Below are 26,620 nucleotides of genomic sequence, written 5' to 3'. Positions count from 1 at the left end.
AACCCAAATGACTTGCATAAGTTCCAGTCATGGGCAGGATGCCAGGAAACACATGAAACCCCCAACGGCTGGCTAAACAGTCCTATAGCTCTGATGTGCCCTCATTCTGTTAAAATATAGTGACAAGGAAATTCATCACTACTTATGTATTTTTTTTTCAATGAGAGGAAGAAAGCTCTATTCAGTTATGAAAACTTTTGTTCAAACATCAAGTTCTATTTTAATTTTCTAGTAGCAAGTATTGCAGTCAGCCACATTTTAAAACAATGACCTCAAATTCCTTTTTGCCTTCATTACGGTGACAATGTTGTTATAGCTGACTAATGTTTTTTTTTTTTCTCAGTGTGGGTAACCAGTATTTTTTAAGTTAAATATGTCTCTCAAGTTTGCCCCAAGTAGGTTCGGGGATGGAAACGCCTTCTCCTAATTTGGAAGAAAGTTCCCTGGAGTCATTTTAAAATAATAAGTATACAAGAAAATACTTACTAATAAAAATAAAAGTGACATGATCTGTGGGTTTGGAACTATTCTATTTAACTTTTGGATCCAAATATGTTATTATGATCCCGGATTTATATCCACATTGGTACAGTACCTAAAAATTAAGTAGATTTAACAGAAAAAAAAAAAAAAGGTTATATTAAAATGTGTATCCAATAGTTAATTTTCCACAGGTGTCAAGTTAAAATATGCTGTTCTTCCAGAATTTCCTTTAGCTGGGTATGGCTACAAAAATAACTAGTCAGAAAGTGTATCAGTTATTTATGGCTGCATAACAAAGCACCTGAAAGATAGTTGCTTAAAACTATTATGTATTGCTTCTTATGTAGGTTGATCAGTTACTTGTTTTTCTAGCCTAACCTGGGCTTATTCATGTGGCCTTGAGTTGCTGGCCACTCAGTTGGAGCTCCAAGGACTAAGATGACCTGACTTACCTGTCTAAGGCCTTAGTACTGGTAAGTTGAGCCTCTTTCTTTACATAATCTCTTGGTGTTCAATATCTACCTTGGGCTTTCCTACACAGTGACAACAGTGTTTCTAAGCCAGTAAAGTAAGATCCCGCAACATCTGAAGCCCAAACTCTAGAACTCCTCAGTGTCATTTATTCCACGTGCTATTGACCAAAGCAAGTCAACAAGGCCAGTTTAGGTACAGCAGTCCCTCCCACTTATCCACAGTTCTGCTTTCCACAGTTTTAGTTACATGTCATCAATGTGGTTTGAAGGTGAATGCAGAATAGTAAGGTACTTTGAGTCTGAGAAAAAACAAGTGACTTTTATTACAGTATAATGTTATACACCTAATTTATAAACTTTATCATTGTATGTATGTATAGGAAACACGTAGTGTACATGGGATCTGGTACTACTCACAGTTTTAGGCTTCCATTGGAACCCTTAGAATAAATCTGTCCTGGGTAAGTGGAAACTGCTGTGTAAAGAGTGAAGAAAAAGATTCCATCGTCTAATAGGAGGGGCTGGAAAGTTATTTTCATTGTTTCCATATACAAAATACAATTCTCTCTCTTGGCCAACACTCTTATCCCACTATAGTACCAGTCTCAAAGTCCAGGGTCTTGATCCTCTAAATGCAGATAGAAATCTGCCTTGAATGCTGAATCTCAAGTGCAATTCTTTGTATGCAGCTTCCTGGAATCAAAGACCTTTAAACTAAAGGAGGTGCTTCCTGCTCCCTAATTTGCAGCATACTTGGTGAAATACAGATGGAAGAATATGAGGCAAATGGCAGTTGGTGTTCCATAATGTTTCAAAATTCAGCCAGATACAATTCAGCAATTTCCCTACTAAGGAGGATACTTCATGATTAGTTGCAGGTATAGAGGCTCTTTTCATTTTGAAAAGAACCAAAAGAGCCTTTTTGGTTCAAGTTGGAGATGTTTTTACCAGTATGTTGTCTTTAAAATTTTGTAGGTTCCCTTTGACTCTGATTGAGGTTGAGGCTCTGCCCTCCAAATCTAGCCAGAAGTTTTTTTGAGACAGACCTCTCTCTACTTTGGCTGAGTGTAAGCCTTCTGTAGAATAGCCCCTTAAGATTCTTAGAATCCCTTTGTCTCATTGAGAAGATCTGTTAGGTATCAGCTTAAAACTTTCGGTGGCCTAGGCTGTTAAGATGCTGGTTTCTCACATGGCCAACTGTGGTTCAAATCCTGAACCTGGAGGCTTGAAAAACCACAACAAATAAATAGATAAATAAATAAAAGTTTAAGGGAAAAAAAAAAACAAAAAACCTTTCTGAGGTCAAGCCACACCTTTGATGATTTTTTAGGCCCAGGCCTTGTTTCACTTGAAAAATTTCCTATTGATTCGGTTAGGAAGTGAGTACATTGGGAATGAGACAGTCTTTTTTTCTTTCTTTCTTTCTTTCTTTCTTTCTTTCTTTCTTTCTTTCTTTCTTTCTTTCATCTATTTAAGGAAAATTTTGCTATAGGGCGTATGCACTTGCAGGAGAGGCAGAGGGAGACAGAAAGTGAGAAATCACCACCACCACCATCACCCCCCCCCCACCAAGAGGCATGGCACACTGCAATCCTTTGTCCTCCATTCTCCTCTCAGGATTTGGGGCATGCACCCACATGTGCTCAGTGTGAATTTTAAGTTGATGGATCCGGGATTCAAACCGTGATTCACCATGTGAGAGTCCAGCAATGTAACCATTACACTATCTGCTAGTCCCAAGGCAGTCTTATTTTCTAATCGAGTATGTCCTGGGCCTTGTATATTTCCTCTAAATTCTTCTTGTAAGCTAAATAGCTCCTTCTTTAGCTTATCTTTCTAACGTACCTATCATATGCAGCTAGGAGAAGCCAATAGGTGCCTTCAATATTATCTTCAGAAATTTCCTTTACCAGGTCTGTGCATTCAATTGATAATTTTCTGTTTTAACTTATTGTGGATGGCAGTTTAGACTATAATTTCACCACTACATAATCTGGGCTGACTTTTCTCCTCCAATAGTAGTTTCCTCACCTTTTTTTTTTAGCCCTCATTAGCGATGTTCTTCGTGCTCTGCTCACTTCCGAGTCCAAAGCCTAGTCACCAGTTTTGGGTTCTTGTTCCTGTAGCAAACCGAAAGTGATGGTTAATTTTGTGTGTCAATTTGACTGGGTCATGAGGTATCCAGATATTTGGGCAAACATTATTCTTCATGTGTCTGCGAGTGTGTCTCTGGATGAGATTAACCTTTGAAATGGTAGATTGAGTGAAGCAGATTGCTTTCTATAGTATGGGTGGGCCTCATTCAATTAGTTTTAAGGCCCAAATAGAACAAAAAGTCTGACTTTCCCTTAAATCAGAGGGAACTTCTACCTTATTGCCTTAAACTGGGACAGTGGTCTTTTTCTGCCTTTAGTCTTGAACTGAGACATCAGCTCTTCCTTGGCCTCAAGCTTTCAGACTAGAACTTAACACCATTGACCCTCATGATTCTCACACTTCTGCTCTCAGATGGACACTAGACCATCAGCTCTCTTGCATCTCCAGTTTGCCAATGGCAGCTCTAGGGATTTCTTAGCCTTCCTAATTATATAAGTAAATGCCTTTTTTTTCTTTGAGAGTTTTTTTTGCTATAGGGCGCGTGCGCTCGCCAGACAGAGACAGAGAGATAGAAAGCGAGAAATCCCCCCCCCAGGGTGGGATGGCCACGCCACAATCCCTTCTCCTCCGTACTCCTCTCAGGATCTTGGGCACGCACGCACACGCGCCTGGCGCGAGTTTTAAGCCACCGGGTCCAGGACGCGAACCACGGTCGACTACGTGGGAGTCCAGCGACATAGCCATTACTCTACCTGCTAGTTCCAGTAAATGCCTTTTAATACATTTTTTTATTCACAGGCAAGGAGTCTTCAAAAATTAATAAAAACGTGTATTATTGAAAAACTGCATGGATTTCACAATTTTTTAATACCAAATGAACTTGTACATTCAATTCATTTTTCCACGAATTTTTGAAGTTATGTCAACAAGTACATCAAAACCTGGAACGAAAGTACACGTTTATTTGGTACAAAAAAATTTTTTTTGAAATCCATGCATATTTACTTAGTAATTCACATTTTCCAAGAACTTTTGTGCAGGCAAATTTCTGTAAAGGGCCTAATAGTAATGTTTTAAACTCTGCGGGCCATGTGGTCCCTGTTCAACTACTGAGCTCTGTTGCAGTATAAGAATAGCCATAGCTAATGTGTAAATAAATGAATAGTGCAATGGTATTCCAACAAACCTTATTTAGGAAACATGTACTGGGTCATAATTGTCCCATTGATTCCTAGATTAAAACCCCAATTTACTGTTTCATATGATTCTGTAAGACGACTACAAAATTCTGCTGGTATTGTTGAGCTCAATGTTGCAGGCTACTGCAGTTTCAATGGCTTATCTGACTTGGCTCACATGCCTGGGGACCTGGTGTTGGCTGTCAGCTTGGACCTCCTTTCCATGTGGTCTCTCATTATTCAGTAATCTAGACTAGGTTTTTTTTTTTACATGGTACCTGGAGCATCCCAAGACATCAAAACAGAAACTGCAAGGACCCTGGAGGCTCCAAGCTCCAGAATTTACACAACCTCTGCCATGTTCCACTGATTAAAGCAAGCTGTAAGGTATTCAGTAATCTAGACTAGGTTTTTTTTTTACATGGTACCTGGAGCATCCCAAGACATCAAAACAGAAACTGCAAGGACCCTGGAGGCTCCAAGCTCCAGAATTTACACAACCTCTGCCATGTTCCACTGATTAAAGCAAGCTGTAAGGCCAGGCCAGGTTCAAGAAGTAGGATGATACACTCCACCTCTGGAGTCTAGGGTGAGCTATTCAATATCCTCATCATTATTTTTTAACGTATCCTAGAAATTAATTAGGTTATCTTGGCTTTTATATCTCCATAAAAATCCACTAGTGTTTGTGAGCAAATTCAGCCCCTTACATAAATCAGTGGAAGCCAATTTACCAGTTGAGTCATGAAACTAAACTCTCTTATCCACCTCACGTAAGCCTTTTGATAACTTTTCTTAGAATCTTACTCTAATTATGAAGGCAGCCTGAGGTCAGAAGATACATTCATTGGACCCTGGAAAATAAAAACTAAAAGGCTATATCAGATACCCATGTCTGTAATTATCTCCCCCATCCCCATCCTTTCACCCAGAAGCCACATAGAAGGGTTTATGATATAAAACTAAACACCATGGAGTTCTCAGGTTTTCAACTACATCATGAGCATTTCCTGGAGGTGTTTCAAACTCTTTAAACCTTCCCTTGGAAATTCTCTGAGCGTTTTCATGTTTGCAAAGTTGAAATAAGAGAAATCTCTTTTTTTAACAAAAAATTAAAATTCCTTGCTGATCCTTGCCATCAGTACCTTCCTGTGGGATATTGATTTTGTTATTTTTAAGTAAAATGCTTTAGGATCAGACTTCTAACAGATGCACATTTGGCTGTAATACTGTAGTATGTCTTTGATGCATATACCAAAAGACAAAATATTTACTGATATTTTGTATAATCCATTTTTATCTTTAAAATAAAATTCCACATAAAGATATAAATGAATTAAACATGTGTCTCTAGAGGCTAAGAAAGTAGTGAAAAAAATGTTACTCCTTTCTTGGTTGGAATTGCCTTTTTCTAAAGTAGCCATTTTAGAAAAGCATCATTAAATTGAATGAAAATAAAATCTTCCCAAGACACCAGTCATTCTTCCATTGAGAACAAACTGCAGCTGATTGTTTGCTTTTTGAAGGTGTTGATTTTTTTATTACTCTTTGTTTAAAGCTATTTGTCATTGAAAAGCCTGTGTAAAGCCAGACATAGACTTCATTTTCAAAGGTAACTTATACCAAAGAGCCTGCAAAGGTATTATCTGCCATGTGGACTTAAGAACTCTTATTCTCTGAGTAGGTTTTAAATCAAAAGCATTAAGTAGAGTTTAAGCTCCATGTCATTTTAAATTCCAAGCTTTAGATCCATGAAGCATGGATTTTATGATGGAAATGACAACTGACCCTCATCTGTAACAGATACAGCAAACTAACTTTGTGGCTCCCTCAGTAACTCTCAGCAAGTCATGCAGGCAGATAAGACATAAATGACTGGGAAAGTGGGCGTAAAATCAATGGCCGACAACTAGTTCCTGAGGGTTTACCACCTGTTCCCTCAACATTCAGCTTGTACTCCTGCCTTCCCTGCTCCAAGAAAAGCTTCCTGCCTGTCTCTCTTACAGTAAATTCTTTCACAACAAATTTCCAGATTGGCACAATAACAATAAAGCAATAAGTTACCATTTATTAATTGCCATATGGGAGCTACACACTTCAACACTTTATGTCATTTGATTCTTACATCAGCCTTGTGAGATAGTTTCAGAGTGCGTCTCCTGATTTTATAGACAAAGAAACTGAGGCTTGGGCAGTTAAGTAATCTTCCCATGGGTGCACAGATAATCATGAACAAAGCTGATATTCACATCCAGGTCTGTCTGACTCAGAGGCTGAGCTCTAGTTCATTGCAATAGTCTAACACTTAATTAATCTCTCTTCTTGTATTGCTATCTCCCTAATTACAGTGAAAGCTTCTGAAGGGGAGAGATATGTTATATATGTCTATGGTATCTTTCAGGGTAACTGGCACAGATTTTCAATAAAAGGAATTTATCTTCTAGTTTCTTCTTCTTTTTTTTTTTTTTTAAAGTATGCATTCATAATTCGCCAATGTAGAACATCTGTCTGAAAAGCCCACATCTTTCAGGGACTTTTTCAGTGCTAGTTACAGACTATTTTTCTTGAGCATTCAGTTTGAATTTAATCAACTCTAAACTTATTAACTAGCAGGCTATGTTTTGAATGAAACTCCAATGAGGCTGAAACAATACAGGGGGGTAGGGGATGGGTCTCCTGGAGTAAGCAAAGGAATGTACTAAGAAGCATCAATCACCCACTGCTCTGGATTATCAGTGTCTCCTTCGACATACCACCAAGCTCTGGATTTGAGAGGAGTGTTAACATTAAAGATTGATAAAGTCATATTCATCTAACAAATTCCACTGTCACCTCATTAGACATGAAAAATAGAATGCTTTAGGACACTTGGAGATATTTTCTGTAAAAGTAACATTTTTTTCTTTATAAGGGAACTGAAAATCATCGCCTAATTGCATGGCGAGTATTCATGATAGGCCGCACAGCCAGTGGGGTCAGAACTGGAGGTCTGGTAGTGTAAACTGTCCTCCAGCCTATGAGCGTTTCTTCTCCAAAGAGAAATTGTTGTTAAAACCTTAATTGAGAGGTCAGTGGTCTCAGGACAGGCAGGAGATAAGCCATAAGCTATGTGAAGTAATGTTGACTTTGATCTGCCAGGCCTTTTGGCACAGAAAGAAAGTCAGTCATGAGCCAGAGGTTCTGTAATCTTCTTAAAGATAAGCTGTAACTGTTTGGCTCGGGTGGGGGCTCCAGAGTAGAGAAAGGGTTTCTCTCTGTGCACTGTGACCAGACTTATGAATGAATCAACTATGATAGCCCGCCCAAGCTCTCTAACTACACTCCAGAATGGCATAACAACTTGTCGCATGTACGCTGTTCAAAGGAAGAGTCCCAGAGAGAAGTTATGGAAGTTGTCACTATCCCCTTCTTGGGGCCTGCTGTGGAAGATGTCTGTCAGGAGGATGGCTTTCCCAAAGAAAACCAGGCTCAGCAGAGAACTGGTCAAAATGTCACAGGACAGGAAATGAGGAAGGAGTTAACCAGGGAAGAAAAGATTGAAGAATTGAGTTATTCTGAATCTCTGTGTAATGCCAAGTGTATAAAAATAGAATATTACCACTTAAAATAAAAATATATGTAAGACTCAAAAGGCCAAGCTTCTTTCTTTTTCTCTACAACAACAACAAAATTGATGTACTAGAAATTAGTGGGATATATCCAAGAAACAGAATCTTCTAGGAAAGGGATCTTCAAAAGGTGGTAAATGCTGTGCCTCCCACTGACTTTGAAATGGCCAGAATGATTAATTCTTGGAACTGGAATTCCCACAGACAGAAAACGCGGGACCAACTCACCAAAGGAGACCTTCACTCTCGGATGGAGAAAGGATCAATGCCACTATCAGGAGCCTCTATGTGACCCTTCTGACCTTACAGCATTTCTTTAAGCATCAGTTTATGAAGCTTCAGCCAGATGAGGTAGACATTTTGGGTGCTTGTAAACGAATGAGCCAATGCATATTGGGCTTAGAAAAGAAAGTTCAATCGCAAGTAGCACTATTCAGAGTAGATATGCAACCTCCAATCCATGAGCGTGGAAGCAATTTCTCCCATGCAGTGAGACACCATACCTTGACCCATCCAGAATATGGGTAGGTGTACCATCTGCACCAGCTTTGGACCACCCATTCCAGCAATCAGCAGCTGGCCTTTGTGAGTGAACCTGTGTAGCTGGGAATGAAGATATAGTAATGAAACTGCTTTTTACATCTACAGGGCTAGACTGCACTTCTGCACGTACCATCTTGCTTTGACTGTAAGATTCCACAAAACTGCGATAGACTACGTTGAGTTTGCTGCTTCTCCTTTTAAATGTTCAGATTTATGGTTCAGAAGATTATATGACTCCACTAATGAAGGTTGCACAGCTAGTGAGAAACAGCTAGTAAGAAACAGAAAACATACCAAGGAGGCACCATGCAGTAAGATACAAAAGTTAATTCCAACTTAAGTTTCATAGTTACTGGGAATTTAGGATAGAAAGGAACTACAAAAGATAACTCTCATCCAGTCAAGGAATTCTCCCCAAATAGACATCTAGGCCTAGAGCCACACCCATCTAGTACCTATACCATATAGCATATGTTCATTACAATAGATCAATGAGGGCATCTCTGCCCAATGGAATCTCTTCTTCTTCCTTGTCTTTATTCTTCTTCCTTCCTCCCCCTCTCCCTTTCTTCCTTTATCTCTTTCATGATAGAGGGACAGAGAATGAGAGCAAGAGAGAGAGAGAGACAGAGCCAGAGAGAGAGAGAGAAGAAAGAGAAAGAAAGAAAAAGAAAGAAAGGAAGAAAGGAAGGAAGAAAGGAAAGAAGAAAGGAAAGACAGACCGAGTGACCAACAGGGATCTTGAGCACCCTGGGAAGGAAGGAAAAAAGAAAAGGGAAAAGAAGAGAAAAGAGAGGAAAAGAACAAAAGAAAAGAAGAGAAAAAAAGAAAAAAAAGAAGAGAAAAGAAATCATCAACCAAGTCTCACACCTTGATCCTCCCCTGAGCCTTCCCAGCCAGCCAGGACTGCAAGCACACATGCTGGTGCATTCAAGTCAACCAGGAACTGAGCCCCAATCTTCCTTCTGGTTTCTAGCATTATGGAGTTGCATATGATCACTAAGCCATCACAGTTGGGCCAGGAGTCTTCACCCTCTAATAGTTGTTGGTGGTTGTGGCAAATGAAAGAGAAGGTGGTAAATTGTGCTCTAGCACTTTATTCTACCATTCACATTTCACAGGTCAAATCAAGTCACATGGTCAGGCTTAACTGAGGTGGGCAGGATCCTACTATAGGATCCCACTACATACCAGAAAAGAATTAGTAAATGTCTCAGTGGCTTTGTCAGTGCTCCTCTCAGGAATTAAAAAACAATCTTGAAAATTAATGATCAATTTGCTTCATTAAGGTCAGCAGTCATAGATTTGAATTCATTGGTGTCTCTCTCAAAGCAGCCAAAAGTGTTGTCTGATGTTCCACTGAGAAATGGTGTTATCTTAATGTAGCTGGAAAAAAACAAGCCAGAATAATAGAGGAGTTCCTCTTAGATGAGCCATCTTTGAAGATTTCAAAGATGAACAGCAGGCCTAGGGAGGATGCACAGAGGGATCGTTTCTTCTTTTGGAAATGCAGTGATCATAAAGCCATACTCCCCCTGCCAGCACTGCCCACCCTCCTAGTCTTCCTTTTCCCACAGAAAGGGGAAAGGAGGAAAGAAGACAAAGAAAATAGAAATAGCAGGAAAGAAATCTGGAAGTAGCTATAGAGAGAATCCTTAAAAGCACAACACTTTGAAAAAAAAAAAAAAAAACAACAGGCAATGAACATTCCACAAGTCTTCAGTTCCTCAGAAGACAGAATTTCCAAATAAACCAAAAAACCTCTTCCTTGTCCCCCTTCTTCCATCTCAAATTTCCGGAGCACACTGAAAATTAGATCTCTAAGTACACAGACATTTAATGACAATTTCTAAGCACCCTGAATTCCTGAAAGAGACCCAAATTACCCATTTTAATATTATTTATCTTCCAAATATGCATTGCCTCATTATTATCATCAATAGGATATTTTCCCAAAGGAAAGAAATTAATTGCCTACCAAAATGTTTTGAAATGTTTACATGTGCTTCTTTGCCTAAGCACGAAAGTAAGTGTGTGGGAGCCTGTTTATAAGTTTTCAAAGTGTTAGTAAACTCTGGTTTGACACTGATAAGGTTCATATGAAAGTCATCACTGAAACTGTTGCCTAAATAATAAACAGAGTCTTTTGGCCTATGCTCTTTCAAGCATTCCTCACTAAATTTATATATATATATATATATATATAAATGGGAAGAAATGGAAAATGTATGATAAAGATGGCTACATTATTGCTTCACTCAGTATAGTTTTTTTTTGGGGGGGGGAGTTTTTTGCTATAGGGCGCATGCGCTCACCAGAAAGACAGAGAGAGAGACAGAAAGCAAGAACTCATTCCCCAGAAGGCATGGCCACGCCACAATCCCTTTTCCTCCATTCTTCTCTCGGGATCTTGGATACCCATGCACACACATCCGGCGTGAGTTTAAGCCACCAGGTCCGGGACTCAAACCATGGTCAACTACAGAGTCCAGAGATATAGCCATTACACCAACTGCTTGTCCCTACTCAGTGCAATGTTTATGGAGAAACAGTTCTTGGTGAGATCCAGAGTCTCAGTCTAGGATCTCAGTTGGGTCAACTATGGGCATGTCACTGAGCATTAATTTTTATTTTTTGCCAAATGGTGATCATTATGTTTCATCTCCCTGACTCCTGCCAGGGTTGTATGACATAAAGCTTAGAAGTCACCTTGAACAGCTCTGGCATGGAAGAACTCCTCAACGGGTTGATAAACTACCACTGTGATCAAGGGAGCTTGGGCCTTCTCATGCCAGAGAGCAATCATCATGATACTTCAAAATGGTCTGTCTGCAGCCTTGCCAACAGGACACCTTGAAATCCAGTGGTTAGAAAGGAAGGCAGGAGACTTTGATCTTTCTTCCGTCATCTGGTGGGTAGTGGCATCTGCCACTAACCACTGGGTGATATTGAGTGAGTCACTGCAAACCACCAGGACCTCAGCTCTCACATCCAAAAAACCAAGAAGGCTGATTATATTTTAAATCAGAGTATCTGCTTTTCAAATGATGTCTTATCAAGAGCTGAAACAGAGAGTTAATATAAGCAGCAATGCTTTGACTCTTGCAGAGTTGGGAGCACAGGGACCTGCTGGGAAGGACTGCCTTCCTTCTAACTTCTTTCCATGCACCTCCATTGTGGACTGTGCCTCCTGGGCTTTTGTGGTGATGGCCCCTACATCACTGGCATTGTGTCTCCCAACATGGTATTTCCGTACAATGAGCAACAAATGTTTGTGAGTATCTCACATGCTAGATTCTAGCACCACCACTACAGAGTCCTAGTCCATAAGTTCATGCCTACAAGCACAGTTCTTTGGTCATCCACGAATATTTATGGAGAATTGATACTGCACCAAACACAGATAGAACAACAATAAAAGCAGCAAACCTGGTCTCTGACCTCACAGGGGACCATTGTAGAAGAAAACATATGAAAATGGTGGTAGGCCAAGTTAGATCCTGGTTCTCTTGGGCTTATTAGTGTATGTGATTGTCTCAAGCACCTACCTTAACCTCTAAGTGTTTGCTTCAAATGCAAAACAGAAATAATAATATTCACTGTCTACATGGTTATAAGCCCAGGTCAAGTAACTTACTGAAAGCATCTAGCATATTGCTATCAAACTCGATGCTCCAACAATGCAAGTCCCTTTCTTTCAGTGGTTGAGTGAGAAGGGTGTAGGGTTGTTAAACAGCCCAAGTTTGCATTGTAACAAACTCTGTCTACCTTTGGGACTGCTCCGCTCTGACCCAATTTCAGGACTGAGATCGTCCAATTGTGTTCGCATTGGCGCATTAATCATGCAGCTCCTGAGTGAAGGACCCACACAGCGCATCAGTGATCCAAGAGAGCCATTGTTCTTGCCTTTTCTCCACGTGAGACTTGGACAAGGCAAGGTTTTCTACAGCCACAGAGGCTGCACTGCACAGGTTCAGGAAAGGACAAAGCTTTGGATCCAGTCCGAGCACTGCCTGCACTGAAGCAGCCACTCAACAAGCCCAAGAGCCAGGCCGGCTCTTGGACTCCCAGGTCAGGGACTAAGCCCAGCCAAACAATGGAGGCAAGAGAATGCCACCCTCCAGTGGGCGGGCAGCACTCAGGAGGGGAGGCCTTCAATAACTCACTTCATTGTTACAGTCAGAAGGAGAGAAAGCATTTGGTTCTTTTCTTTAGGGCAAAATTGTTATAGGGAGAAAGGATCTGAGCACTCTTAGCTGCCCTCCCACGGGCTGTCCACTGGCAAGCCCCACACACGTCTACTGCAGCCACCTGGTAGCATTTGTTTGCATAATAAGGGACCAAGCGGATTATACCTAGCCAGGGAACATATGCATTTACTAGAGGCTCTTGTCTCAACCCCTTTGGAATCACTGCAGCTCATACTCTCATAATTCTCTTTTTACCAAGAAATGACTTTGTGTTCTCAGCAGCCAAAAGAGAAACTCCTTTCTGCATAGTCTTAATATGCTAAGGTAGAATGTCAGGGCTTGTTATTATTATTATTATTATTATTATTATTATTATTATAGAGGCTCTTGTCTCAACCCCTTTGGAATCACTGCAGCTCATACTCTCATAATTCTCTTTTTACCAAGAAATGACTTTGTGTTCTCAGCAGCCAAAAGAGAAACTCCTTTCTGCATAGTCTTAATATGCTAAGGTAGAATGTCAGGGCTTGTTATTATTATTATTATTATTATTATTATTATTATTATTATTATTATTATTATTATTATTATTATTATTATTATTATTATTATTATTATTATTATTATTATTATTATTATTATTATTATTATTATTATTATTATTATTATTATTATTATTATTATTATTATTATTATTATTATTATTATTATTATTATTATTATTATTATTTTGTGGGGCATGTTAGCAGCACCACATATCCATCTTGGCTCCGTGTCAACACTGGCTGCCCTCCCCTTGCCATTCCCACTCCCATGGAACTTTCTCTGTCCCTTCCCTATAACTTTTATCTACACTCAGCCATTGTAGCATTCTTGAAGCAGGTAGACTGTCTTCCCTGTTTGTGGGGAGTTCCAGGAGGGCATGAACAAGGCCTGATTTTTTCCTCATTTTTTTTTTCACAACAGCGAGGCAGGATGCAGTGCTAACGTAGTGCTCAATAATGCCTTATGAGTTGCTGAAACCCAGAAGGCCACACCACTGTGATGTCTCATGAAGTAAGATTAGCACTAATTCATTAAGCACCTGCAGGGTAGCTGCTTCCATGTTTAGCATCATTTCCAATACTAGTATTATTCCCATTTTATGGAAGGAAATGAGGGTTCACCCTGAAATTTCAAGGGCACTTTAATCTTTTGAAGAGCAAATTCCCAGGTGGTTTTAGACATAGCAGCCCAATCTCTCCTACCAAATAGCACTCCTTCACCCTATGTCAGCAATTCTCATTTACAGTACCGTAACTCCTTTGTAGGTTGTATTCCTTATTGAGCTCTAGCTCCAGTAATTTTTGCTACTAAGAGTTTAAGCAGCTATATTGTTAAAGTTTAAAAGAAAAAAAAATTATAGTCGAAGTCAAGTTAGTCGTTCATGACCTGCTTTCACTCTTTTTGATTCCCATCTGCTTTACTAAGGGAAAAAGGGTAAGAGGTGTGGGGTGTTGGGGAGGGGTAGTGCCCTCTTCACCTTCCCCTATCCTAGCCACACATCTAGCAGCCAGGGGAGCTGATGTCCTATTTTTAGTTGTGACAACACAGGGAAGACTTCACTTTCTAGAATATGTGGGGTATGGAGGTTTTATGGGTTGTGATTGTCATCCAGGCTGAGGCAAAAAAAGACTGAGAACTCCTGTCCTCCACCAGCAGCCCTGGAGACTAGACTAACAAGTTCCTGTAATGGCTTAGTTTAAAAAACTGCTCCTCACTCAACCCCATTAGAAGCCCCCAATCCCATGTTATAAAGAATAATAGGTAATATCTACCGTGGGGAGTATTTTAATGTACTTTTCCATACCTATTACTTCAGCTTCTTTTCAAAACTACCCGAAGAAGCAGACTGAGAAAAGATGAACTGTCCCATTTTTATGAAACAGAATCTGAGGCATAGATTTGTTCAAAGTATCTTTATAGCTCTGCAAGCCCAGATTGTTGTAGCGTTTCTATGTTCCAAGGCTGCATCAAACAATCGGACAGGTGTGGCAGATACACACCAGAATAAACAGTGCACAGTATTAAATGAACAAGCAGTAATGCAGCCATGGCTTTTTATAGTACAAAGGGAAGTTTTTGGCCAAAAAACAAAATGTATTGTTTTACAATGAAATGCGCTCCTGCAGGAATTGCTTGGGGAGATTCTTCTTATTTTTAGTAATAAGCATTTCTGTATGAATCCAGAACCTACACTCACAGACACATCTAAAGGAGTACAGAGGACTTTAGGTAGTAATCAGAACTGATGCTTTTTAGTCCTGTTTCCATATCACAAAGTATACTTGTGCAAATGTGGAGAGATATATGAATACAAGAATACAAGAATAGTCTGAAAGAAGACCCTGGAAATAAGAGGCATTCAAGACCTATTGTTTGCTGTTGAGAATTTATTCCAAATATTTCAGCAGAAAAAAATGAAACCAAGTTAACTTTTAGTTAACTTTTTTTTTTTTTTTTTTTTTTTTTTTTTTTTTTTTTTTTTGTGTGGGACCATGTGGTATAGGGCACATGCACTCGCCAGAGAGATAGAAAATGAGAAATCACCCCCTCCCCCACAAGGGAGATAGCCATGTAGCAATCTCTTCTCCTCCAATCTCCTCTTAGGATTTTGGGCAAGCATGCACACATGCCTGGCATGAGTTTTTTAAGTCACAGGGTCTGGGACTTAAACCATGGTTGACTACATGGGAGTCCAGTGACATAACTTTTATGCCATCTGTTTGTCTCCCAGGTTAACTTTTAAATGGTGTGGACCAAAAGACCACAAGGCTACCTAATACTTTTATTTGGAAAAAAAATTTTTTTTGGAGAGGTTTTTGCTATAGTGCATGTGCGTTCGCCAGAAAGACAGAGACAGAGAGACAGAAAGCGAGAAATCACCCCCGGGGGCGGATGGCCACGCCGCAATCCCTTCTCCTCCATTCTCCTCTTGGGATCTTGGGCACGCACACACACACATACACACCTGGTGTGAGTTTAAGCCTCTGGGTCTGGGACTCGAACCACGGTCTGCTACATGGGAGTCCAGCGACATAGCCATTATGCTAACTGCTGGTCCCTGAAATTTTTAAAACTCAAAAGGTGTAATAAAAAAAAAGGCAGAACTACACAGGAATTTAAAATTACTTAGAGACTATAAACCTATTGGCAACATTTTGAGATACATTTGTGTTGTTGTATGACAAGCTCAGAAATGATGTGTTTGCCTATAGGCTATGCCCAGCCTTATCAGGAGTACATCACATGGAGACCAGCAATTGCACCTTCACATGTTGTCAATGTATTTCAGTTCAGTGGGCATGTATCAATTTTATCAGGCTATGTGAAGCTTGGAGATACTGGATGGCAGGGGTTCATATTAGTAAGAACACTTCTCTTCTTTTCCAAAAATGAGAAGGGGAACTACTGGGGGCTTATTGACTTATGTAACTAAAAAGACCAGAGGTAGAAAATGAGGTGTGGTTAGATAGAGACTACTAATGATATGAGTCAAGGATCTTACCGTGTCACTCAGCTCTGCTGTGTTGTAATAGTTGATTTTATGTGTGAACTTGACTAGGCCACAGGGTGCCCAGATATTTGGTCAAACATTATTCTCAGTTCATTAGTAATCATTTTGAATGAGATCAACATTTGATTTTATAGACCAAGTAAAGCAAATTGTCCTCCCTAATGTAGGTGGACCTCATCCAATCCCTTGAAGACCTGTTAGAATGAAAAGACTGACACTCTGGTGAACAAAAGGAAACGTCTCCTGCCTGATTACCTTGATCTGGCCTGTAAGTCTTTTCCAGTATTTATACTTATACTGCAACATCCACTCTTTTTGGGCTTTGAGACTGCTGACTTTTAAACTGAAACTTTTTTTTTTTTTTTTGAGAGTGTTTTTCTCTATAGTGCGTGTGCTTGCCAGACAGACAGAGAGAGACAGAGAGACAGAAAGCGAGCAATCACCCCCCAGGGGGGATGGTCACGCCGCAATCCCTTCTCCTCCATTCTCCTCTCAGGATCTTGGGCACGCACGCACACGCGCCCAGCGTGAGGTTTAAGCCACTGGGTCCGGGACGCGAACTGTGGTCAACTACGTGGGAGTCCAGCGACATAGCCATTACGCTAACTGCTGGTCCCTAGACTGAAACTTTTATCATCAGCTTTCCTGGGTCTACAGCTTGCCAATTGCAGATACTGGGCTTTCTGAACTTGCGTAATTGCATGAGACAATTCATTATGATCCCCCATCCTCTTCCCCATTGTTTTTTTGTTTTTGTTTTGTTTTGTTTTGTTTTGTTTTGTTCCCTCTGGAAAACCCTGACCAATACGATGGTGTTGGCTACATTCAAGCTAAGTGGCTTTGCAATGAATGACTTATGCACAAGCTCTTCTGATTCCAAAGCTAAATCAGCAAGGTACCCTGTCAGTTTGAACAACTGTGGCATAGTCCCGTGCTGGTCAGTTTGAACAAATGTGGCATAGTCCTGTGCTGGACATCTGTTTTTGCCCATCACCATCTCTTCTCTCTTAGGATAGCAGCACCTTGACTCCTCTAGGGATCCTTCCTGTCTCTCTCAGTTTATATGACTATAGTACAGCCAAACCCAGGGCTGGACAGTTTCCCTAGCTCAGCCATTTATTAGCACATTCTATAATCCCAGCCATAGTCATTGGTCTAGGAATAGGCACCTGCCCAAGCAGGAGAATCAGAATCAAGCCCAGGATTTATGCTAAAATTTGAGAAAGAGTCCCCTGGGATCGCTAAAGAAGCAGAGCATAATCCTAGAGTTGCTTGAAGATCTAGCCTGAATGTCTTCAACATTAAATGCAGCTAAGCATTTACTTTCTCACTTATAAAGTGAGAACAATATTTACAGTGGACATTACATATGTACGAACCCTGCAAAGTTTCTAGCACATAATGAATACCGAATAATTGGATGCTAGTCTTATCCTGTAAGACATGAAGTTAAATAGCAGTTGCTTAATTTTTTTAGCTATAAAATACATTTGAGCCCATAATTTTCAAACCTTGTTTATTCCCAAGATGACTAAGGAGTATTACATAAGCTATTCATACAAATGGTTCATATTGGCAAGGCGTAAGATAATGGTCCACCTTACCTTATATGTGAGAATTTTCTAGGGAGGGGAGTACATTTTAAAAGTTCCCCTGCAGGTTCTGATATGCAGGCTCACCTTCTCCATCCACCTTGGGAACTACTGGCAAGTCATTAAACTGGCTTATTAGAGTATGCCACAGCAAAATTATCTTTAAATGATTTTTCCAGCCAAAAAAATTTTTAAAAAGAAAAAAAATAGCATTCAGAATCAATGTGTTTTACTCACCCTGCTCCCCAAACAGCAGAAGGAAGATAATTCACAGTTATACTTAAGGTTCTAATCATAACCCATCTCCATTATAACCATGGTGTTTAAGAATGTGCCTGCTATTTTAAGTCCATAATTATTTTTTAATAGTACTATCATTTCTTTTCATTAAGTCTGTGTCAGTGAACTAGAGCTTAGCCAAAAAGAATGAAAAATACATGTAGTCAAAAGTTGACTGATAATAGAAGTATGCCTTTTTTCTTAATCTCTGATACCAAAATGAAAGGGATAAGATAAACCAGGAAACACAACAAATGACAACTATTAATTTAGTAGTAGCGTGATTTGCATAGTAATGCAGGAAATGTGCTGCTGATTATTACATTGGCTCTATCATTACAACCCCGAGACATGTTTGGAACTTGACTGCATTCTCTACCAGTTAACACTTTTTTGATAACTAAACCATCTTCAGGATATGAATAACTTCACTGGTTTAAACCACAGCTCCCGTTCAAGACATCTTCCTTTAAAAACAAATTTTTTCCCTGTAAATACACATTTGATAAAAATACCTAGAAATCACATTCACTTTGGTTTTTGTCCCATAATATTTTAAAAGAATTATTTTTCAATTTATTTATTTTATTATTATTATTATTATTATTATTTAATTTGCCATAGAGAATATGTACTCACCAGAGAGAGAGAGAGAGAGAGAGAGAGAAGGAAAGTGAGAAAGCAAGACACCAGGCCCAGGACTCAAACCGTGGTTGACCATGTTGGAAGTCTAGTGCCTTAGCCATCACACCACCTGGCATCCCCATCCCCTAAACCCATAGACTTCCAACTGAAGGGAAATTTCAGAAGAGAAGCCCAGTTGAAAATTAAGAAGTCTAAGAGGGATTCTGAGATGGCTACTGAACTTCAGCTCTGTAATATTGCTTTCAGGGACTAAAAATGAAGATTTTCTGCCGAGATTTCTCCCTCCAGATCCATTTCTAGGTGGGTAGGGCAACCTCTGTCTCCCTCTCTCCATTTCTCTCTGTCTCTCTGTGTCTAGCCCCTTCTTTATATTTATTTATTTTTTTTAAGGTAAAGTATTCTCTGGACTCTCAAGCCCCTCCTTTAACTTGCTAATTCATGCCTTTCCCCCTCCCATCTAGGAGAGGCACAACAAACCAAGGCCTATTCTGAGATGACTACTACATTCGGCTGTGAAATATTGCTTTTGTGATGTGCACATGCATGCCTGCGTGCCATGCAGTTTTCATTTTTTTGCCTTTTAAAATTAAAATATAAAATTATTTTTTCTTTCTTTTCATTTTTTATCTTTTTTTTTTTTCTTTTCTCTCTTTCTCTTTTCTTTTTCTTTTAACTTCATCCCTTGGCGGCTCAGCCTCCATGCACTGAATGTCTAGGTAGGTCTAAGTAAACAGAATCCAAATATCTGATTACTATTAGGGTCGGAACATTCCTCAATTCTCACTGAATCTGGCACACAAAGAGTGAAAGACAGAACAGAAGAGAGAGTGCAGATCACCTCCTCCAGCATGCCTCTGAACTCTCAGATTAAACTTCAGGAATTAGGAAGAAATGCACAATCCATCAGATGACCAGAAATCACCGCAGGGGCACAAGAAATATGAGAAAGCAAGAAAATACCTCTCCTCCAAGGGAAAAGAATAATTCCTCTTCTTCCACAGACAATACCATGGAACTCATGAAAATGTCAGATAAAGAATTTAGAATATTCATAGTTACAAAGCTAACAGAGATGCAAGAGAAAAGAAACAATGAACTCCAGAAGACAGAGGAGAAAAGAGCTGATGATTTCCAGGAGGTGAGGAAGTTCTTGCACGATCTGAAAGAAGAAATAAACACCATAAAAAATAATCAAATGGAGCTGTTGAGATGAAGGCTGTAATATAGGAAATCAAAACCTCCCTTGAAAGTATTAAGAGTAGACTAGATCTTACAGAGGATCGACTCTCAGATACAGAAGACAGAATCATTGGCCTAGAAAAATCCACCATGAAGACTGAGAAAATAGCCCAAAATATGAGAATAATATACGAGAACTACTAGATACCATCAAATGTTCAAATGTCCAGATAATTGGTATTCCAGAAGGTGAAGAGACTAGTAAGGGCATTGATAATCAATTCCATGAAATCTAGGTTTGGAAGAAAACTTTCCAAACCTAGAGAGGCATTCAAAGATCCAGTCCCAAGAAATACAAAGGACCACAAATAGAATCAACCCAAAAAGATATTCTTCAAGATGCATTATAGCCAGATTGACCAAAACCACAAAGACAAGATACTGAGATTGGCAAGAGAGAACCATCAAATTACCTGGAAAGTATATCCTATCAGGCAAACAGTGGACCCTTCATTGAAAACAATGCAAGCAAGAAAAGAATGGGAAAATATATTCAGTGTTAAGGGAAAATCAATTTCAACCATTAATAATGTACCCAGCAAGATTATTCTTCATATGGGAAGAAAAGAGAAGAACATTCTCAGATAAACAAAATCTGAAAGAATTTACCAACACGAGACCAGCTCTCCAAGAAGTTTTGAAGGGAGTGCTATATCAGGAAAACTAAATACAGACACACAGAAATAAGAGTTCAAAAACAACTAAAAAAATGGCCAACTTAATGGTAGGGACAAATCTGGAGTTGAATGTTATGTTCCAGAATTTAAATGGGAAGATCAGACCACAACAGAAGATAGATGAAGTTCATGAGACTGAACTGGTAAAATAGAATCTTATGAGTTTTGACTAAAACATTACTGATTTTCTTCTATGCTTTGTTTTCCAGATTTAAGGATTTTTGTCTTGTCTTGAGTTACCAATAGGTTCATGAACCTACTATTTGAACAGAATCCTAACCTGTTTCCTGGCTTTAAGTTTTAAGCAAAGCTCTCTTAGCATTTTTAAAATTTTGATTTATTAAAGCTAAATTTGCTTTTCTTGAAATTAAAAATATTTTAAAAAATACCTATTTAATGACTGAAGTAAACTATATAGCATCATCTAGCTGCTAATTTATAGTATATTCATTCTACTCAGAGCTTCATGCCTAAAGTCAGACATGTGTTCACAGATATGTGTATATCAGTTGAACTTGCTGTTGAAAGTAGTTAATTAATATATATTGTAAATCAATAAAATGTTGGGGGAGAAGGAATGGAAAGCAATTGTGGACACCAGAGACAGTGCGGGAGGAAGGTGAAAAATGGCAGAAGGTGAGGAAAGGAGGGGGGGAATATATATATATATGAAATAAAAAATGGAAAATTATTTGTCAATGATAACATGTATGATTAATCAATTTTCCAGTGTATTCTGGATGGGAAATCACATTTTGTATGCTATGATAATGCTCAGTGAATGAATGTAAAATAAATTAATAAAAAAAAAGAAGTCAAAGAAGGTAAGTAGGGGGGAAAGCAGAAATATAAAGAAAAGGGATTCCAAATTCTAGAATTATAAGATTTTTCTGCAGTTTAATCTTATATATGGATTAATTATGTACTTTATTTACAGTATCCTTATTAGCTAACCAGTCTATTTGGACTTTTAGGCCCATATGTTATTATTTTCTACCTTTATTTATTCAGTGTTTGTACCATCTTCCTATTTAATCCAAACCCACTATTACAAGCCAGTTCGAATCCCAAGCTCTCCACTAAGCTGTTGTTGAGCAGTTTCACGTTGTAACACAGATGTTAATAAACATCAACCACTCAGGTCCTAAATTAATATTACTCATTTGATATCTTTTAGAACATCTGCCATTATCATTTTATTTTTCTCTTTCATCTCTTTTTCTTTTATCTTATTTAATAAATGTTCACACAAAATAGCAGACATTTTAGGCACCGGAATGATATGAATGATAGAACAGATAAACTCTCTTCCATCACAAAGTGTCCTACTAGATTTATAATGGAGTAACATCGTACATACAATTATTTGCAGGCACGAAGGGAATGAAGGTAAAGCCTGGTGGCTTAAAGGAGGAAAAGGAAGAATAACAATTTAAATACACAAGCAAATCTCCCTCAATGACTGAGTGCCTGCATAACTTGGAGATGAGTATCCAGTTTGCTTTTTATCTCCCTTGCCACCCATTCCTATTTCCTTATTGTGAGTTTCACAGGATGGACATCTCTTATATTTAAAGTGTTTTGAAAGTTTATTTTTTCCATGAGAGAGAAACACAGATGGAGAGAGAATGAGACAGAGAGGCACTCTCAACAGGTTCTTCATGTTACGATTCACTCCAGTCTCGGCTTGCTCATATCTCAGGGACATGAACATGGCATGAACAGAGAAGTCCCAGCAAGCAAACACAAGAGCTTCCCATGTGGTCCATGTTACATAGTGTTGTATTATGGGTACACCACTGGCTGGCCCAATATTATGTATTTTTTTCTAACATGGTCCCCAAAGACGAGTCGACTTCATCTATTGCTCAATAGAAGCTATGATCAGCTACAATACTAGAGGGAAAACAGTATTGGACACGTTGTAACACAGATGTTAATAAACATCAACACGATGTCTCCCTTAGATTTTTCAGGGGTAATTTTGAGCATAGGAGACTTTTGTGTTAGGTACCAGCAGTCCTCAGAACCTAACACCTGCGGAAGAGTCTCCTCTCTGGAGAAGTTCTCTGAGGGCTTGGATTTTGGTGCTTCCCTCTCTCAAGGCTGAACGTGTCTTAAAATAGGTATTGCCTGATAATTGCCCAGGCTCACAACCTGAAAACCACAGGGATCAGAATAACAGTTAAGAGGAAGTTGGACCTATGAGAAACCGTGGTGGGATCACAGTGGTCTCAGGATGTTGGAACCTGGATAGATTTTTCAGCAGAAGAGGGGCATGCAGTTGCTAAGTATTAAGCAGTCCGTCAGCCGTGCTCCCAGTTTCCTCTTCTCACCGCCTCCCCCTCCACAAAGGACTTCTTTCAATAGAGGAATTCTCACAATCTAACTCTGCTGGAGTTACTTTCTCCACTTGAAGTACGTCCTGGGCATTTCCCCAAGGACTCCCGGTCATGTCAGAGGTGGCTCAAAGTTGATGAAAAGAGAGCTTGGTTTAGTGCTAAGATACTCATTTTATTATGTTTTCCATTCAACTGGCCAGGATCTTATCTTCTCTTTAACTGCATTTTGCTCCAGTGCTGGCAAAGAAATAGCAGAAAGTGTGAGCTGCATGAAAATTGTACACAAGCATATGATTCTGAACCCAAAGTAAAATTTTCCAAGATGCGTTTTTCTGTTTGGGATAAGTAGCATGTCATATGGCCATTACCACATGCAAGAGTCATATGGTTTCAGCACCCTGGCTTAGGTGGTCCTACCATGGGGACCTGAGCCAGACAGGGTGAAAGGTTGGGGGGACTTCTGAGACAGAGTCTTCCAAAAAATGACCTAATCAGCACTATCCAATTTTAACACTTTGTCCATAAAAAGGAAGTTCTAACAGCAGTTTTGCTACTTACAGAAATAAAAATCAAAATAGGCCTATTCTTACATTATAGAAAAATCTTTCAGATAAAATTCCAAAGGCACAACTCAGCCTTGAACAGAAATCAAGACTTAAACATGAGTTCAGCAAAACAACGTGGAAATAAATCAATCACGCATGCTGTATGTTTCAATAAACATGCCAACAATAATAAAATTTTAGGTGTGGTCTTCAAACGCCAACATTTCTTATATTAAATTCCCTGTAGCACTTTTGAGTTGAGCTGAATAACAAAATAAAGCAGTTTGTATATTTATGGGGTCCTTTTTTTCAGGAGCTTTTTGACTGCAGTAAAATGTATCCCATATGTGTGATAACTATATTGTATTTGCATGAAGCATATATTTTCCTTTAACACCAGTTTTCAGTTAATGTCATTTCAAGGGACAGTCACCCAAGTTTTCCTCTCACTTCTCCCAGACAAGATATTTTAAGAAAAAAAATTAGGAGGAAATATTTCATCAATATTTATAAACAAGTATATATGGAGGAAATGGAAACTTCCTTCATTTGTTTCCACCACCCCAAATTCAAGTAAAATACTTCCAGGGCTTTCCAATATCTTATATTCAGTCATGGTAGCCATAGGTCATTGAGATATATGGCAGACAGTGAAGGAGGGGATGGCTATGCCACAATCTCTTTTCCTCTATTCTTCTCTTGGGATTTTGGGCACACATGCACACATGTCCAGCATGAGTCTCAAGCCACCAGGTCCAGGACCCGAACTGTAGTTAGCCACATGGGAGTCCAACACTTTAACCACTATGCTACCTGCTGGCCTGGCACTGAAGATATTAACACACACACATACACACACACACACACACATTCTTCAAAGATGCTACTTTCAGGGGACCAGCAGTTAGCGTAATGGCTATGTCACTGGACTCCCATGTAGATGACCACAGTTCGAGTCCCGGACCTGGTGGCTTAAAACTCACACCGGGTGCGTGTGCGTGCGTGCATGCCCAAGATACCGAGAGGAGAATGGAAGAGAAGGGACTGCGGCGTGGCCATCCCCCCTGGGGGGTGATTTCTTGCTTTCTGTCTCTCTGTTTCTTTCTGTCTGGCGAGCGCATGCGCCCTATGTCAAAAAAAAAAAAATCTCTCAAAAAAAAAAAAAAAGATGCTACTTTCAGAAAGGATTCTTTTATTTTTCTTTAATTGTATTTATTTTGGGACCAGCTGATGAGTAATGGTTATGTTGTTGGACTCCCACATGGCCAACCGTATTTCTAGTCCCAGATCCAGTGGCTTTAAACTCATGCCAGGTGTATGCATGCATACCCGAAATCCTGAGAGGAGAATGGAGAAGGGATTGTAGTGTGGCCATCTCTCCAAGGGGTGATTTCTCACTTTATGTCTCTCGGTCTCTCTCTCTCTCGGTGTCTAGGGTGAGCACACATACCCTGTAGCAAAAAAATCTCTGTAAGAAAATTATTTAACAATCTCTTATTATACTTAATTATTTAATATCTTTGTGGGATAAAATATAGTTTTTCAAAGTATACATACAGTGTATGATAATCAAGTCAAGGATATTACCATATTCATTATCTTCAGCAAAGAATATTACTTCATGTTGTGTACCTTCCATTTTTTATTTTATTATTCATTTATTTATTTATTTATTTATTTATTTATTTATTTTAGAGCGATTTTTGCTATAGGGCATGTGTGTTCATTGGAGAGACAGAGAGAGACAGAGAGTCAGAAAGTGAGAAATCACCCCCCAGGGGGGATGGCCACACCACAATCCCTTCTCCTCCATTCTCCTCTCAGGATTTTGAGCATGCATGTACACACACCTGGCATGAGTTTTAAGCCACCAGGTCTAGGACTCTAACCACAGTTAATTGCATGGGAGTCTAGTGACTTAACCTTTATGCCACCTCTTGGTCCTGATTTTTTATTTTATTTTAATTTGCTCTAGGGCACATGTACTTGCCAGAGAGAGACAGAGAGGGAAAATTAAAAAGCACCCCCACTGGAGGAATGACCTTGTCTCATTCTCTTCTCCTCCATTCTCATCTTGGGCACAAACACACACATGCCTAATGTGATTTTTAACCTGCTGAGTCTGGGACTCAAACCATTCACTGGCCATGTGGAATCCAGTTTCTTAACCACATGCCATCAGCTGGCCTGCTTCTTCCATTTTTGTTCCATTAGTTTGCCTTTTTTTTTTTTTTTGAGATACATATATAAGATTGACAATATCTTCTTTTTCTTCCCCTTCTGTTGTGATATACTGTTCCATTTTGAAAGGACAGAAAGGAAACACTTCTCAACCATTTTGTTCTGTCCCATAAACCCACCTGGGAAAAACATTCAACTATGCTTATATTTGTTTAAGTAATATTAACTAGGCTTCCACTGTGTGCCAGGCACTTGCTCAGCCCTAAGAACGCAGTATAGATGTTTCTGAGTCCAGAGGAAGGAGAGGGCAGAGTGTGTAGCTCAGATTTAAGGCAAAGGAGTGTGAGAGAGATCCTCTGGAAGAGTGGATATTTGAGCTTAAAGACAGCTGCAGGCTGAGAAGAAGAGAGGGAGGGAAAGTGCCAGGCCAGGTCAGCAGAGCAGAGATGGGGAGAAAGCAGGTCACCTCCTCGAGGGTGCAGCCCTGTGAGAGGGGTAACACAAAGAGGAGGCTAGAGGGCACAAGGTCACATCTCCAGGGCTGTCAGGGCACATGCAGGAATTTTGACTTCATCTTGAAGGGACTAGGGAATGGGTGGGGAGCTCTTGGAAGGGTTGTAAGCTTGTAGCAATCACTTGAAGAGGTCACTTGAAGAGGCCTCCATGAGTCACATAATTAAGATAAATTTTTGCTATAGGGTGCATGCATTCGCCAGAGACAATAGAGAGACAGAAAAAGAGATATCACCCCCCTGACCCCAAGAGGTGTAGTCACACCACAATCCCTTCTTCATTCTCCTCTTGGGATTTGGAGCATGCATGCACATGCACCTAGAATGAGATTTAAGCTGTTGGTTCCAGGACTTGAACTGCAGCTGACTACAGGGGAGTCAAGCAATGTAACTATCATACCATCTTCTGGTCCCAATATTTCTCTTTTAACTCAAGCTGAGTACAGCTAATATGTGGAAAACTCTGAGAATTTAATAATA

The sequence above is a fragment of the Tupaia chinensis genome, unplaced genomic scaffold (assembly GCF_000334495.1).
Source record: "Tupaia chinensis unplaced genomic scaffold, TupChi_1.0 Scaffold000113_1, whole genome shotgun sequence".
In the NCBI taxonomy this organism is placed as follows: domain Eukaryota; kingdom Metazoa; phylum Chordata; class Mammalia; order Scandentia; family Tupaiidae; genus Tupaia; species Tupaia belangeri.
Note: the sequence above shows the minus strand (reverse complement) of the source record.